At 48.3% G+C, this 16,416-nt stretch overlaps 1 protein-coding gene across 4 annotated transcripts in view; it reads right to left on the minus strand.

The window, feature by feature from the left end:
- PARG (poly(ADP-ribose) glycohydrolase) overlaps positions 1-16,416 on the minus strand; it is an 850,138-nt gene that overhangs the window by 609,804 nt on the left and 223,918 nt on the right. The window lies entirely within an intron of this gene.

Raw genomic sequence — 16,416 nt, forward strand, 5'->3', positions numbered from 1 at the left:
TTAACTTGTGTCGATAGGTTACCATTAAGCAATGTCCTAGCAACCGGATCTTTATATAACGCCTCGACTGCTTTGATGAAAGTACCTCAAAACTTATTTCCCTCCATGACTCTTAATAAAAATGGCCAACTAACCCGATCAAAGGCTGTAGCAGCATCTATTGTGAGGATCGCAAGGGGGGATTCATTCAACTGAACGAGCTCAAAGAATTGTTTACCTTTCATAAAACCCTTCTGGTCACTATGCACCAATGTATCAATTACCCCGCCAAGTCTTTTCATTAAAATATGAGTATGAATCTTATAATCTGAGTTGAGCAATGAAATGGGTCTATAGGACTCACATTGTATTGGATCTTTATTCAGCTTCAGGATCAGAGTAATCGTGGCCTCATTCCAAGATTTAGGCATTGGCAAAACTCCAAGGAATACTTCATTAATCAATTCTAGCATGGTTGGGGCCAGCTCATTCATGACTAACCTATATAATTCATCAGTTAAGCTATCAGGGCCATATGATTTCCACCCCTGTAAGGACTTTATTGCTTCCTGAAGGTCTTCCATACTTATCCTTGCTTCCAAAACCTGTCTTGCTATATCATGTAGACCTGGAAGAGAAGTTCTGCCTAAGTACCCCCTGATCTGATCATCCATGGCCTCTGATTCCTCTGTGTACATTTTCTGAAAGAAGGAAACAAAGGCCTCTTCTATCTCTGATTCCTCTGTAGCACAGCCCCCCTTGCCTTCAATTTGGACTGATGTAATACTACTTCTTGATTGTTATACTTTTGTTTTCCAAGCTAAGAGCTTACCACACCCTTCCCTGTACTCATAATGTGCCAGTCTGCTATTTTCCCATCTTTTCCTAAACTTCGCTTCTAAGAATTCCTTTAATTCTACTTCGGCGTTCTTCAATTGACTAGCTAACCTAGTCCCTTGAGATTCATTCAGAGACATATCCCACTGTAGCTCCCAAATTTTGGACTCAAGGTCTTGCAGCCGCTTCTTTTCTTCTTTATGTCTATTGGCGGCTATGGTTAGTAATCTTCTTCTAATGTATGCTTTATAGGTGCCCCATACTACCTGTAAGGTGGCAGAACCATAATTTATAGCAAGCAAATCTTTGGAGTCCTGTTTTAGGCCTTCAAGGATGCCCTCATCAGAGAACAAGACCCGATTTACTGTCCACATGGGGAAAATAGTTGGTGTATTAAAACTAATGTGTAATTTTACTGTCAAGTGATCCGATAAATGTCCCGGGCGTGACCGACATATCTCACTTTCCCACAGAGGCTTCTACAAAAATAAAATCAATCCTAGAGCTGTGATCATATTTTTTTTAATAAAAAGTAAATCTTGGACCACAGCTAGCCTCCCTTCGCCAAATATCTACCAAACCCAGATCTTCCATTGCCTGTTTCACCCAAGTTCTTGTTTTCGGGGAATTTACCATACCTTTAGAGGTAGATTTATCCAAAATTGGGTCCAGCAAAATGTTAAAATCACCCCCTAAAACCATAATTGTTTATAGAAAACTTGGAAAGGTGCTGGATCATCCGTATTAGGACCATAATAGACCTCAATCAGAAACCAGGAACCTCAAACTTTAATCTCCATTGTCAGCCATCTCCCCAGGGTACAACAATACCCAGAATTGCCTTTATAGATTTTTTATTTAAGATAGCAATGCCTTTGACCAATTCAACTTGTTGCGTATTCAGACAATATTCTACCCATCCAATCTACTTCAATATATTCCTCCTCTTGTCCTATAATAGGTGGGTCTCCTGTGAAATATTCACCTCTTCATCTACCCCTCCTAGAAGCTTGATACTTTTCCGCCTCTGTCTTGTTACTCTAAGGCCAGTGGCGCTCCATGATAAGACCCTCAAATGGGCTGCGCTGTGACTATGCATTATAATAGAGAGGACCTTCTTATGTGACTTGGGCTTTCTGAGGACTATTTTTTTCAATTTTTTACCAAATGCGCCCACACCGTGTGATGCATTCATTAATCTAAACTTTAATTGTGACCCTGCTCCTTCTCACGCCCCCCACCCTGAGGAACCCTCTCCACTTCCATTAGGAGAATCAAGGAAACTCCCATTCGGGCTCTCAGTGACCTATGCAATTAATTCACGTAAACATTACTCCACTGCCTTCATCTGTTCCAGAAATGTACGAGCTTCGTTGGGTTCTCTTACATAGTACATCTTGTTCCACATAATTCTAAGAGCCACTGGAAATCGCATCTGGACAGTTGCGCCTAATGACCTAAGTTCTTGCATGTATTTACCCAGGAGCTCCAACAGGTTGATGTTGTCGCGTAGGCTCTCATTATTCTAACAACACTACTGGACTGAGCGGCAGAATCACTTGCACTGTGGGGGACTGATTCTAGTCGGCCTAATCCGGTTTTTGCTCCAGCTAACTAGCAGTGCCTCATCTCCACCCAAGAGCAGGGATGATTGGGCAGCCGAGCGCATGACACAATTGATTCCTCAGGAAAACTGTTGTCACTCAGATCGCAACTGATTCTCTCAGTTACATTAGTCTCACATATACAAGGACAATCAAGGCAGCATATGTTTCCAAAAGATTTTAATGAAGCAACTAATAATAAACATGTACAGCAATAACCAGGACGATGAAGCATGACAGGATAAAAATTGTGACAAGGAGAGTAAAGCATAGAAATAGTGCTACCATATTGTCACTAGAGTCATTAAATTATCCCTACCTAGGCTATGTTAAAGCACAGCATGTTAAGCTCTAGTTCTGACCTTCAGATTCCCCTGGGAAGACATCATCCCTCATACCTGAGCAAGAGGCCTGTAGTCTACAGAATCAGCATACAGGTGTGGTCATCTGGCTGGAATCTCCCTCTAACGTGTACGGGACTGAGAAGTGTTTTTATAATAAAACAGATGATGTTCTAAGAAAATGTCCCTACGTAAGGATGTGTGTGTTTCTACAAACACCAGAGACAAAGTGTTACCACGTTTATCGGCAACCTATCTTACTGCTGCCTTGAGAAAAGCACAGAGTGAAAGAAATGTCTTGTTTAAGAACGCAGTGCTAACCTAGGCAAAGGACAGCTATATAGAGAGCAATAAAACAAGACCGCAAATGTGATTATTGTTAAAATAATAAGCAAAGTTGAATAAAATATATCTAGGTTACAGAGCACAGCAGCAGGCTTGTGGTTCACTAACCACCAGTGCAGATCTTTTGCAGTGCCCTCCGAGTTATGACCATGTCAGAGAGATTCCCTTGATGCTGCACCCACTGGAACTTCAGGTCCCATTGTAGTGTCCGCATATGCCAGTGGACATGTGTCACAAGCAGGATGCAGGAGGCCATGAGGCTCAGCAGTCTTAGAGTCAGTCTCATCAAAATCCAGGCTAGAGGCTAAAACATAAGTATCATAGCCTGCATATCCTCAACTCGCAGCTCGGAAGGATAACCCAGAGACTACACTGTGCCCACCACAGCTCCGATGAAAGGAAGCATTTGAGAAGGAGTCAGGTTTGACTTTGACATGTTTATAGTGAACCCCAGCGAATGCAGGAGTTTCACTGTAGTCTGGAGGTGGGAGATAATAGCCTGGGGCGAGCCCAACTTCAACAGCCAGTGAACCCCTGATCTCTGCAGATGAGCTGAAACCTCCACCTTGTGAACACCCAAGGGGTGCTCATAGGGTGAAAGGGGAGCATGGTAAAGAGCTCGTGGTCCACTGTGAACCATAGGTAATGTCTGATAGCAGGCAAGACAGGGTTGTGGAAGTATGTGTCCTGCAAATTCAATGTTACCATGCAGTCACCAGGGTTCAGGGCAGTGGAGAATTGAGCGTGCGTGAGCATTCTGAATTTCTCTTGTTTTCCAGGAAACAATTAAGAGGGTGCATGTCTAGGACAGGACCAAGGCACCCATCGTTCTTAGGTACCAGAAAGTAGCAAGAATATCAACCATGATCCACTTCTGATGCCATCACCCTCTCTATAGGTTCCTTAGCCAAGACAGCTGCCACCTCCTGGCAGAGTAAGCAGATATGGTCCTCCTTGAGCTTGTCACAACTGGGTGGCATGAGAGGAGAGGTAGTCACGAAGGGGAGGGAGCAGCTTCTTCGGACAATCTGAAGAACTCAGCAGTTGGATGTTATCGACCTCCAGTGGGATGGGGGATGGCACTGTTTGCCTATGATGGTCCGAGAGCAAACTTAAGAGGCTTGGAGGCTGCATCTGCCAAGGGAGTCATGGCATGGTTAACGGGCCTGACCTCTGGTTACCTAATCCATGGGTTCTGTGGGTTCCACATCCTCGGCCACGTAGGGACTGGGAAGCTTGCATGCCATGGTGGATGGGCAGATAGAGATCCAGCTGAAAGCCCTTTCCGTGGCCACAAAAGGGGTGAAAGGCCATGGAAAGGCCCAAGGGCCTGGCTGTAGCTCTGCGGTCTTTGAAGCGCTCTAGCACTGAGTCAGCTTTGTCTCAGAAGAGAAGGGAGCCATCAAAGAGCAAGTCCACGAGAGAGGGCTGGACACCCCCTGAAAAGCGGTTCTCAACCATGTGGGCACCTAAGGGCCAAAAATGAAGAAACCACTCTGCCCAGTGAGTTGGTTGTATCCAGTCCACACCGTATGGCGAACTTAGCTGTGTCCCTCCCATCAGCACTAGCTTGGAAGAGTTTGGCTCAGACCTCCTCTGGGACCATAAGGCAGCACTTGCACAGCTGGGTCCTAGAGCAAGTGGGAGCAACGGCCCAAAAGACATGTGGTGTTCACTGACCACAGGCTACGCTGGCAGAAGAAAACATCCTCTTTCCTAAGGTATTCAGCCTCTTGGATTCCTTGTCCACTGGAGTGGTAGGGAATGTGCCATGATTTAGTTTGGAAGTAGAGGATTGAAACACCAAGCTCTCCAGGGTGAAGTGTTGGGTGAGGAAGTTGAGATCCCTTGGGGCGGGTTGGTGGTCAAATGTCCTAATCACAGCATCCCCTGTTTAGGGCTTGGACAATACCTTGAGAAGGACATCTGTGAGGGCTTCAATAAAAGGAAGATGCGGTTCGAAAAGGACGACTCCCAGCTGAAGCACTGCAGTCAAGACATTTGGCTTGATAACCATGGTCGTAAGCTGAAGATCCAGGACCTCCTCTCCACCATTGGAAATGAGGCTCACTCCTCCGTAGCCATGGCAGAAGAAGGGACCAAGACAGTATTTTGGGAGGTGTCCAGTACACTAGCATCCGCTAAATCCTCACACCAGTTGGACTCATTGGGGTCTAGGGACTGGTATTTATAAGAGTCCAGTGGCTCTTCCAATCTTCCTCATGTCTTAATCCACCGGAACAGGGTTCAGGCTCTGACCTGGATAGAATGCCTCCAGTCAGTGCAGTAATCATTGTCAGAAGACACCCATCCAGCTATGTGTCAAAGTCAGGGATAAGAAAGGGGGCTGCGCCGGCGGCAGACCCGGGCATGTTGGCTATGCCACTGGCACCCAGGAAGGGCAAGGAGGCTTAGCCGGCACTGGTACAGATCTGTCCACAGATCCAAGGGGCCCGACTGGTGCCATGGGCGAACCTCCAGGCAGAAAACCAGTAGGGGCGCAAGGGCGCAAAAGCTGGGATGGGCCACCCAAATATGAGGTGCATAGTCTCATGTAACGTGTGAGTTGGGCATGGGTCGCTCCACTCCAGCTCCAGGAAACTCAGGAAGGCATGGCGCAGGCTCAACCGAGGAGCCAGGCTTTGAATGCCATCATTCCCTCATCTCGTCGGATAACTTCAACAGTCTGGGCGTAGTCAAAGACCTATTCAACTTCTTGCTTTTCTTCTTTTGGTGAGACTTACCTGAACATTTGGGCAACTTTTACTTCAATGATGATCGATGGCTCCTCAACCAAACCATGGACCTTTCCTTTGACTGGGATCAAGACCGCTGCAGCATCATATGCCAAGTGACAAGGAGCTTGAGGGACCACTCCCTCAAGGTATTGGAGTGCATGGTGCGATAATCAATGCAGGTCCTCACATCGTGGTCTCCCTCGAGACACCAGAGGCAGACGAGTTGTGGGTTCGTCACCGACATTTGACGATGACAAGTGCCACAAGGCTTAAAACCAGCCTTCTTCTACAAGTCATCCAACCCACACCAGGAGACAATGTATCAAAAAATCTTCGAGAAAAGGTTGAAAAGAGTCAGTCAAAAAGTGACTGGGGAAAGCTCTTCGCCAGATCGGCACCGAATGGCATACAAAGAAAAGAGCTGAGATCAGCGCACTGGGTGGCGCCTACACAGGGACTGCGCACACCATGCCGGCACGGAAAGCGTCATGCAGAGCCGAACACTACCACCAACTGGTGTGTACGGGTACTGCTCCCAAACAAAAAATCCAGATCCAGCCTGACGCCTGGAGACATTCTAAGGTAAGGAATCCGCAACTAGAAGTTTCTATCAGATTTGTTAAATTGTTTGTGGACTGTTAGACTTGACAACCTTAGGGTGGTCAGGAGACCTCTAAGCATAGTCAAAGAGGGATGGGAGAAGGCTCCCAAGAAACCTCCCCAGGATGTGGTCAGTTACATGCTGGCCCTCCACAACCAGACACATAATTTCTGGAAACAGGCCAAGAGCAACCTTGAGGCCACTCAAGAGGTGATGAAGGATTGGGTATGACCAGAAGGCCATTTTGGTAGAATTCTCACGTGGAGACAAAGTATGAGTGATGGAGCCAGTACAGCATAGAGCTCTCCAGGACCGTTGAACTGGCCCATTCGAAGTCAAGGAGTGAACGGGGGAGGCCATTTAACTAGTGGACCTCAAGACCCCTAGAAACCGCCTAGGGTTCTCCACCACAACTTTTTGAGAGGTCTGATGTCATTATGCTTCTTGTGACAGAGGAGGGCATGGAGGAGGACAGTGAACATCTCCCCGACCTCCTTTCTGCCAAGGAAGGTGATGGGTTAGTGGAGGGTGTAAATCTCTCTAACTCCCTGACTCTAGATCAGAGGGGAGACTGCTACGAGTTGTAGGAGCAGTTCTCTTCCCCGTTCTCCCTCACTCCTGGGCTCACACACTTGTGTGTCCATGACATTGACACAGGAGACAGTCCACCTGTGAAGAACAACATTTACAGGGTGTCAAAGTGAGGTCCAGCAACAAGGATGAAGTTTCCAAGATGCTGGCTCTTGGGGTGATAGAGAAGTCCAGTAGCCTCTGGTCCAGCCCAGTGGTGTTGGTTCACAAGGCTGCTGCGCCTGGTGCCAAGCCAGAACGTAAGTTCTGCGTGGACTACCAGGGTCTCAACTCTGTCACAAAGACAGATGCTCACCCCATCCCCTGAGCTGATGAGCTCATAGACAGGCTCGGCGCTGCCAAGTTCCTTAGTACCTTTGACTCACGTCAGGGTACTTGCAGATCGCTTTCACTAAAGGAGCTCAAGAGAGATCTGCTTTCTCTACTCCTAAGGGCCATTACAAGTTCAGAGTAAAGCCCTTTGGATTGAAAAATGCCCCTTCTACCTTCCAACGGTTGGTTAACGGGGTCCTAGCTGGCAAGGATGCCTTTTTGAGCAGCCTACCTAGACGACATTGCAGTCTATAGTTCCAGCTGGGAGGAACACCTGCTCCACCTCAAGGAGTTGCTTCAGGCCCAGCAACAAGCAGGCCTGACCATCAAGGTCAGTATGTGCCAGATTGGGCAGGGTAACTTGGTGTACTTGAGACACCTAGTAGGTGGTGGCAAGGTGCAGCCTCTCCAAGCCAAGATTGAAACTATCAAGGCCTGGCAACCACCTAGAATCCAAACAGAGGTGAGAGCCTTCTTAGGCCTCACAGGATATTACTGCAGATTCGTCAAGGGTTATGGCACCATAGTAACCCCTTAACAGAACTGACAACCAAGAAACAACCTTGGTTGGTGAATTGGCAGAGGCTTGTCAGAAAGCCTTTGACTCCCTGAAGGGAGCCACGTGCATGGCCCCCACGCCCAAGGCACCTGACTACTCTCAGAAATGTATTATGCAGACAGACGCTTCAGAGCATGCCACGGGGGCGGTTCTAGCACAGCTAAATGAGGAAGGCTTAGACCAACCGGTAGTCTATTAGCAGAAGGCTATTACCAAGTGAACAAAGGTGGAGTGCTATTGTGAGAGAAACATTTGCTATGGTCCGGGCACTGAAGAAGCTGAGACCATGCCTGTTTGGGACCCACTTCTGGGTTCAGACAGACCACAGGGCCCTCAGATGGCTCATGCAGATGAGGGGGCGAGAATCCTAATCTCTTGAGGTGGTCCAATTCCCTACAGGGGATGGACTTTACGATGGAGCATCGCCCAGGGATTGACCATGCCTACGCTGATGGTCTCTCCAGATACTTACACCTTAGCGATGAGAGCTCCCAGGAGGTTGGGCAGCTCTCCCCAATTACAGCTGGGGGGGACACGTGTTAGACCTGACAGCCTTAGGTTGGTCACCCCCAACTTTTTGCCTGCCTCCCTCCACTTTTTGGATACTGTTTTTGCTGATTTTAGGACTCTGTGCACTTTGACACTGCTAACCAGTGCTAAAGTGCACATGCCCCCCTCCCTTAAAACATGGTGACATTGGTTTATACCCAACTGGCTTATTTGATCTACTTGTAAATCCCCAGTAAAGTGCACTACATGTAGCCAGGGCCTGTAGATTATAATGCTACTAGTGGGCCTGCAGCACTGATTGTGACACCCACATAAGTAACCCCTTAACCATGCCTCAGGCCTGCCCTTGCAAGGCCTGTGTGTGCAGTTTCACTGCCGCTTCGACTTGGCATTTAAAAGTACTTGCCAAGCCTTAAACTCCAATTTTTCTACATATAAGTCACCCTTAAGGTAGGCCCAGGATAACTCCTAGGGCAGGGTAAAAGGCATGACATATACCTCGGTAGTTTTTATGTCCTGGTAGTGTAGAATGCCTAAATTTGTTTTACACTGCTGTGGGGCCCGCTCCTTTCATAGGCTAAAATTAGGGCTAACCTCATATACTGTTTGAGTGGTATATTCTAATCTGAAGGGAGTAACAAGGTATATTTAGTATGGCCAGAATGGTAAATACAAAATCCTGCCGACTAGTGAAGTTGGATTTAATATTACTATTTCAGAAATGCCACTTTTAGAAAGTGAGCATTTCTCTGCACTTAAATCCTTCTGTGCCTTACAATCCATGTCTGGCTGGATTACTTGACAGCTTCCTTGTGCATTTCACTAAGACAACCCCAAACACAGGATGCTCAGTCACACCTGCACACATCTGCATACTGAATGGGTCTTCCTAGGCTGGGAGGGTGGAGGGCCTGACACTTACATGCCAAAGGACAGTGGCCTTTCCTCACACAATGGTCTGCCAAACCCCCTACTGGGACCCTGGCAGACAGAATGGAACCTTGTGCACTTGTGAAAGGGGACCTTGTGCACTTCTAAGCCACTCTTTGAAGTCTCCCCCACTTTAAGGCACATTTGTGTATTTAAACAGGGCCTCTCACCTCACCAACTTAGACACTTCTGGACAAGATACCACAGGTGAAGAAACGCTGTACTAGACCCTGCAACCTGCCAAGAGGAACTGCCTGGCTGCACAAAGGACTCACCTGACTGCTTTTCTGCAAAGGACTGCTGCCTCGCTGCCCTACGGCTCTGCTGAGAAGTTCTCTCTAAGGGCTTGGAAAGAGCTTGCTTCCTGTTTCTTGAAGTCTCAGGGCCAAAAAGACTTCATCCTGCAAAGAACTCCTTGTGTGATGAAAATATGACGCACAACCTGCTGGAAACGACGCACAGCCTGCATTGGGGTGAGAAAATCACTGTGAGGAATCCACAGGTAGCTAGTGTATCCACCAGAAAAAGCGTTACCGAAGGTAAGTAACTTGTTCTTCTGATGGATACAACTACCTGTGGATTCCTCACCTTATGAATAGAGTCCCAAAGAAATCTTGCAATACCGAGCGAGCAAAATGACCGTCCCTCCTCACTTCAGAGTCCAAACAATAATGCTTTACAAAGGTATGGAGGGACGCCCAAGTTGCCGCTTTACATATGTCTACTAATGGAACTCCTCTCGCTAGGGCCGAAGAAGCAGACTTAGCCCTAGTAGAATGGGCCCTGATACCTTCAGGAGGAACTTTCTTCGCCAGAGAGTAACAAACTTTTATACACAGGATGACCCACCTGGAGACTGTTCGTTTCTGGACCGCTCTGCCCTTCCGCTGTCCAAAATACCCTACAAACAGCTGATCATCCAGACGAAAGTCTTTTGTCCTCTCCAGGTAGAAACTCAGCGCCCTCTTAGGGTCCAACCGATGGAGCCTCTCTTCATCCTTAGAGGGGTGGGGAAGAGGGTAGAACGAGGGAAGGATAATAGCCTGCCCTATATGAAAAGGAGTGACAACTTTTGGCAGAAAAGCCACCCTTGTTTTCAACACCACTTTATCAGGGAAAAACATGGTAAAAGGAGGTTTAACAGAAAGGGCTTGAAGCTCCCCAACCCTAATCGCAATCAAGAAAACAGTCTTTAAGGCCAAGTATCTCAACGGACATGAATGCATAGGCTCGAAAGGCGAACCCATCAGAAACGTCAATACTAGATTCAAGTCCCACTGAGGCATGTGAAAGGGCGTGGGAGGAAACTTATTAACTAAACCCTTAATGAACCTATTTACAATTGGAGATTTAAATAAAGAGGGTTGGTCCGGAAGGCAAAGAAAAGCCGACAAAGCCGCCAAATAACCTTTAACCGTAGCTACCATACAGCCTTTCCTTGCTAAATGAAGAGCAAACAAAAGAATATCTGAAAGGTGGGCCTTCAAGGGATCTTTTTGATTCTCTCCACACCGAACCACAAATTTTGCCCACCTACCGGCATAAATGGATTTAGTGGAGTGTCGCCTGGACGATAGAATAACATCCACTACATCCGGTGGGAGAGAAAAGGAACTCAGGTTGCCCCGTTCAATATCCAGGCATGAAGGTGCAGGCTCTGGAGGTGGGGGTGTAGAACCTGGCCCTGCGACTGTGAGAGGAGGTCTGCCCTGAGCGGAGGACGGAGCGGAGGGCACTGAGAGAGTTGAAGGAGGTCTGTATACCATACCCTTCTCGGCCAGTCCGGTGCCACCAAGATGACTTAGGCCCGGTCTTGACGAACCTTCCTCAGAACCCGAGGAATCAAGGGTATGGGGGGAAACGCGTAAAGCAACTGGCCGCTCCAGGACATCTGAAACGCATCCCCCAACGCTCCTTGCAACGGATACTGGAGGCTGCAGAACAACGGGCAATGCACGTTCTCTTGAGTGGCGAATAAATCCACCTGAGGCGTACCCCACATCCCGAAGATGTAGAGAACCAGGTCTGGATGGAGACGCCACTCGTGATCTACTGAGAAGTGACGACTGAGACCATCCGCACGTACATTCAGAACTCTGGCCAAATGACTTGCTATTAAGCAAATCTGATGGTCCTGAGCCCAGGACCAGAGCCGCAGAGCTTCTCTGCAGAGAAGGTACGACCCTACTCCTCCCTGCTTGTTTATATACCACATCGCGGTAGTGTTGTCTGTCAAGATCTGAACTGACTGACCGCGAAGGGAAGGGAGGAAGGCCTTGTGCGCCAAACATACCGACTCCAACAGATTGATATGCAACATCTGTTCCGCTGGACACCAATGACCCTTGATCTCCAGGTCCCCCAGATGAGCTCCCCACCCTAGAGTGGAAGCATCCGATATCACTGTGGCCACAGGAGGTGGTAGTGAAAACGTTTTTCCTTGGGAAAGGTTGCCGTCCACTGTCCACTAATGAAGATCCGCTACCGCGTCCTTGGAGATCTTTATTGAATCCCTGAGATCTCCTTTGTGCTGGAACCACTGCCTGCGGACGCACCACTGAAGAGCCCTCATATGCCAGCGAGCGTGAGTGACCAACAGAATGCAAGAAGCAAACAGACCTAGCAGGCGTAAGACCTTGAAGACTGGAACTGCCGCTCCAATTTGAAACATTGGAATCAGTGCCTGAATGTCCCGAACCCGCTGAGGCGGGGGGTAGGCCTGAAACAATGTTGTGTCGAGTACTGCCCCTATGAGCAGGAGGCGTTGAGAGGGCTCCAGGTGAGATTTGGGTACATTTACTGAAAAACCCAGATCCCTGGGTTGTCATTCGCAGATGAGACAACACAAGCTCTGGAGTCTTGGCTTTGATCAACCAATCGTCCAGGTAGGGAAAAACCGCTACTTCCCTCCTTCTGAGATGTGCTGCAACAACCGCCATCACCTTCGTAAAACCCGAGGTGCTGAAGTAAGTCCAAACAGAAGGACCGCAAACTGGTAGTGTTGCGTCCCGACCACAAACCGGAGAGACTTCCTGTGTGACTTGATTATTGGAATATGAAAGTACGCATCCTGCAAGTCGACAGACACCATCCAGTCTCCTTCGTTCAACGCCAATAGTACCTGTGCTAGGGTCAGCATTTTTAATTTCTCCTTAATGAGGAACAAATTCAAAATCCTCAAGTCTAGAATCGGTCTTAGACGACCGTCCATGTTGGGAATCAGGAAATATCTTGAATAACACCCCTGACCCCTTTCCTGCAACGGCACCAACTCTATTGCGCCCTTTGACAACATGGTCATAACCTTCTGTTGCAACAACAGAAGATGGTCTTCTGAACAAAATGAGGGATGGGGGGGAAGGGAAGAGGGGACTCCTGAAAGGGGAGAGCATAACCTTTTTCCACAATTCTTAACACCCACGAGTCCGTTGTAATGACTCCCACTGTTGGAGAAAAAGACTCAATCTTCCCCCTACAGGAGAAGTATGGACGATAAAGTGTGGAAAACTAGGGCTGCTTCTGCTGTTGTCCACCGGAGGAGGAGGATGAAGATGAAGGCTGCTGGGCTGGCCCTCTAGCTCTACCCCACCTCGCCCTCTAAAGGCACAATAGGGCGGATTGCCAGGTTGCTGGGCCAAGTATTGTGACCTCCAAAAGGCAGAGCCACGTGTAAACCCCCTAAACCTGCGAAAAGGTCTATAAGATGTTGCTGCAGAGGCCTGTAAGCCTAAAGACTTAGCCGTTGCCCGACAGTCCTTAAACCGTTCAAGGGCAGAATCCGCCTTGTCTCCAAACAGCTTTTCCCCATCGAATGGTAGATCCATTAAGGTGGATTGAACGTCCGATGAAAATCCAGAGGACCTTAACCAGGCATGCCTCCTAGTAGCCACAGATGTTCCCATGGCCCTGGCTACCGAATCAGACGTGTCCAGGCCAGACTGTATAATTTGTTGTGCAGCCGCCTGCGCATCCATAAAAAGAGATCCAAATGACCTTTGCATCTCCTGTGGCAGATCCTTGGCCATCTCTTTAGCGGAGTCCATAAGGGCGTGGACATACCTGCCCAGCACACAGGTAGAATTAGTAGCCTTGAGCGCCATACTGCAGGATCAAAAGATCTTCTTCGAAGACTGCTCCATCCTCTTGGACTCCCTATCAGTTGGGACTCCAGGGAATGTTCCAGGAACAGACTTCGCGGAGCTAGACGCCTGGACTACTAAGCTTTCCGGAGTCGGATGTCGTGACAGGAAAACCGGATCTCCTGGTGCGCCCCTATATCTCCTCGCCACTGCCCTGTTCACTGCAGGAGTCGTTACTGGCTTCCTCCACAAGTCCAATATAGGCTCAGTTAAAGCCTCATTGAAAGGCAGCAAAGGATCAGCACTGGACACAGAAGGATGCAGTACCTCTGTGAGCAGGTTAGTTTTCACCTCCGCCACAGATAAAGGCAAGTCCAGAAACTCTGCTGCCTTCTTTACCTCTGTATGGAAGGATGAGGCCTCTTCTGTAAACTCCCCCGGAGACGCAATGTCCCACTCCGGGGAAGTATCCAGCCCACTTGCAGTGCCCAGACCTTGGAATTCATCCGAAGGCTCAATCTCACCTTCCTCCAGCTGTCTATATTCTTCCTCCTCCAAAAGTCTTAAAGCCTTCCTACGCGACCGAAGATGTGTCTCCAGAACCGGCGTCAATAAAGAATCCATCGACGCCGACGACTTCGAACCTCGGAAAGGCCCAGGAAGAGATGGGTGACTCCTAGCCTCACCCGGCGGAGAGTCCAACGATGACCTCCGCGGAGTTGGTTGGCAGGAAGGCGATGGAGCCGGTCTGGAAGGAGACATCATCGACGTCGAATGGCGAGGTGATGGCGTTGGCTGACGCGATGGTGGAGCCACCGTCACAGGTGGTGAACTCCCACAAGGGGACACCCTCAGCGCCGATCCGACACTCTCCGCAGGACAAAAGGGCATAAATGGAGCCGCCTTATAAGGGCACCGGAGAGCCCAAATCAAATGCCAATGGCCCGTGGGACCCGCTGGTGCACCAGCAGGGGCCATAGATTGAAAAACGGCATACATTGCATTAAAAAATACAGCCGGATCCGCCCCTGGAGCCGGGAAAGCCGGGTATTGCTGAGTAGAGGTCTGCTGTACATCAGGCTCCCTCGACGCCGGCGAAAATTGAGGGTTATGGTGAGCAACCTCAAAGACAGACGGCGCCGGCGACAACTCCGGACTCCTGGGCTGAGGCGTCACAGTAGAGCTCATCTCCCATGTCTTCTAGCGTTGAGAAGACCTCGACCTCGATCGGCTCCGCTCCGACCGGTGCCGAGAGTCATGACGGCGCAGTGAATCATGATGACGCCGCTTCTTATGCTTTTTGGGTGAAGCATGGGAGGAATCCCTCTTATGGCCCTTCTTCTTCGCTTTTGCCAGATAAATCTTCGCCTCACGCTCTTTTAGAGCCTTAGGATTCATACACTGGCATGATGAGCATCCTTCAACATCATGCTCAGAACTAAGGCACCAAATACAATCCGAATGAGGGTCGGTCACTGACATCCGACTCTCCACATTCTCTACATGGCTTGAAACCGGACTTCTTTGGAGGCGACATTGTAACCACCCAAAAACGGAACAGTAATCGACGAGCCAGGAAGAAAAAACGCTGGCGTCGAAGGCACGGAAAAAAGGAAAACTGACGTCAGTACGCCGACGAGGACCTCTTATTGGCACGTTGACGTCAGACGGAGTCACATGGAGCCGTGCCATTATGATGTCCTCGTCGACGTGGACAGCTAGGAAGAAGACTTTCCGCCGGATGCTGGCGCAAGGATGAATTTATAAGGTGAGGAATCCACAGGTAGTTGTATCCATCAGAAGTGATATTTTAACGTTTACTCATCAAATCTTGATAATTTTGACCTGAATTTAACCAGATAAATATTATATATTTTTCTAAACACTGTGGGGTGTATTTTTGCGGAGTTATACTGTGCTATTGCATGAGTTATTGCACAAATACTTTACACCTTGCCTTCTAAGTCAAGCCTGACTGCTCAGTGCCAAGCTACCAGAGGGTGGGCACAGGATAATTTGGATTCTGTGTGACTTACCCTGACTACAGTGAGGGTCCTTGCTTGGACAGAGGGTAACCTGACTGCCAACCAAAGACCCCATCTCTAGCATGCACTATGCAGGAAGTTCTGTCTCACTACTAGGAGTGCTGTGTCTGCAGCCTTTTGATAGGACTGTGGACTCAGTACATTGAAATCAAAGTTGGGTTCACAACAATCGCCCCTTAAAATGAGTCTGTGGCAGTTCACACCCAAGTGGATACTTTTAGGAACATAACTGTTCATTTTTTAAATTTCAAACAGCCTTCAAATGTGTTGGTAGTGAGTGGATTATTTTTCGGATCCGTGGACTCCGCACACTTAAAATGTTTACGTTATCCAGGGCGTAGTTAATGAGGCCACGGGTCCCAAAAGCCACAGGCCCCCTGCAATCACGAACCATAATCTGCAGTTTTGCTACTAAGCTAATGGCTACTTATAGGAAGTCCAACACTGGCACACATATTACGCAGTCTCATCAGAGGCGGGCGACTCACCACATCCAAGATAACAACTGGACTATGGCCTTGATAGCAGAACTGTAGACTTCACAAATTGTGGACTAGTGTTGTCCCCCCTTTCAATTATCTATAGTTTCTGATCTTAGATTGCAGTCGATGATTCGCAAACCCAAGGACATTGAGCCTGTCAAATCCCAGTCAAAAACAAATTATTTTACAATTTGGTGGGGTCCCTTCAAAAAGATATAGGGGTTGGGGATACTAATTCTGAACCTTTATCTGGCCTTTGCAAACTTTTCACTAGACACTGGGACAATGCCTCACATCTTGTAATGGTGGCCATGAGAGAAAATGTTCTCTTGCAGCCAGTCACTCAGTTTTCTGGTGCATGTTCTCAGTTACAAATCTGATGCCCCAAAATAATTGACAGGTGAAAACAACTCCTTCATCCAATAATATGTTTTTTAATTTAGTCAGCAGGTTGTATTCAAAC

Source organism: Pleurodeles waltl, chromosome 6 (assembly GCF_031143425.1).
Source record: "Pleurodeles waltl isolate 20211129_DDA chromosome 6, aPleWal1.hap1.20221129, whole genome shotgun sequence".
In the NCBI taxonomy this organism is placed as follows: domain Eukaryota; kingdom Metazoa; phylum Chordata; class Amphibia; order Caudata; family Salamandridae; genus Pleurodeles; species Pleurodeles waltl.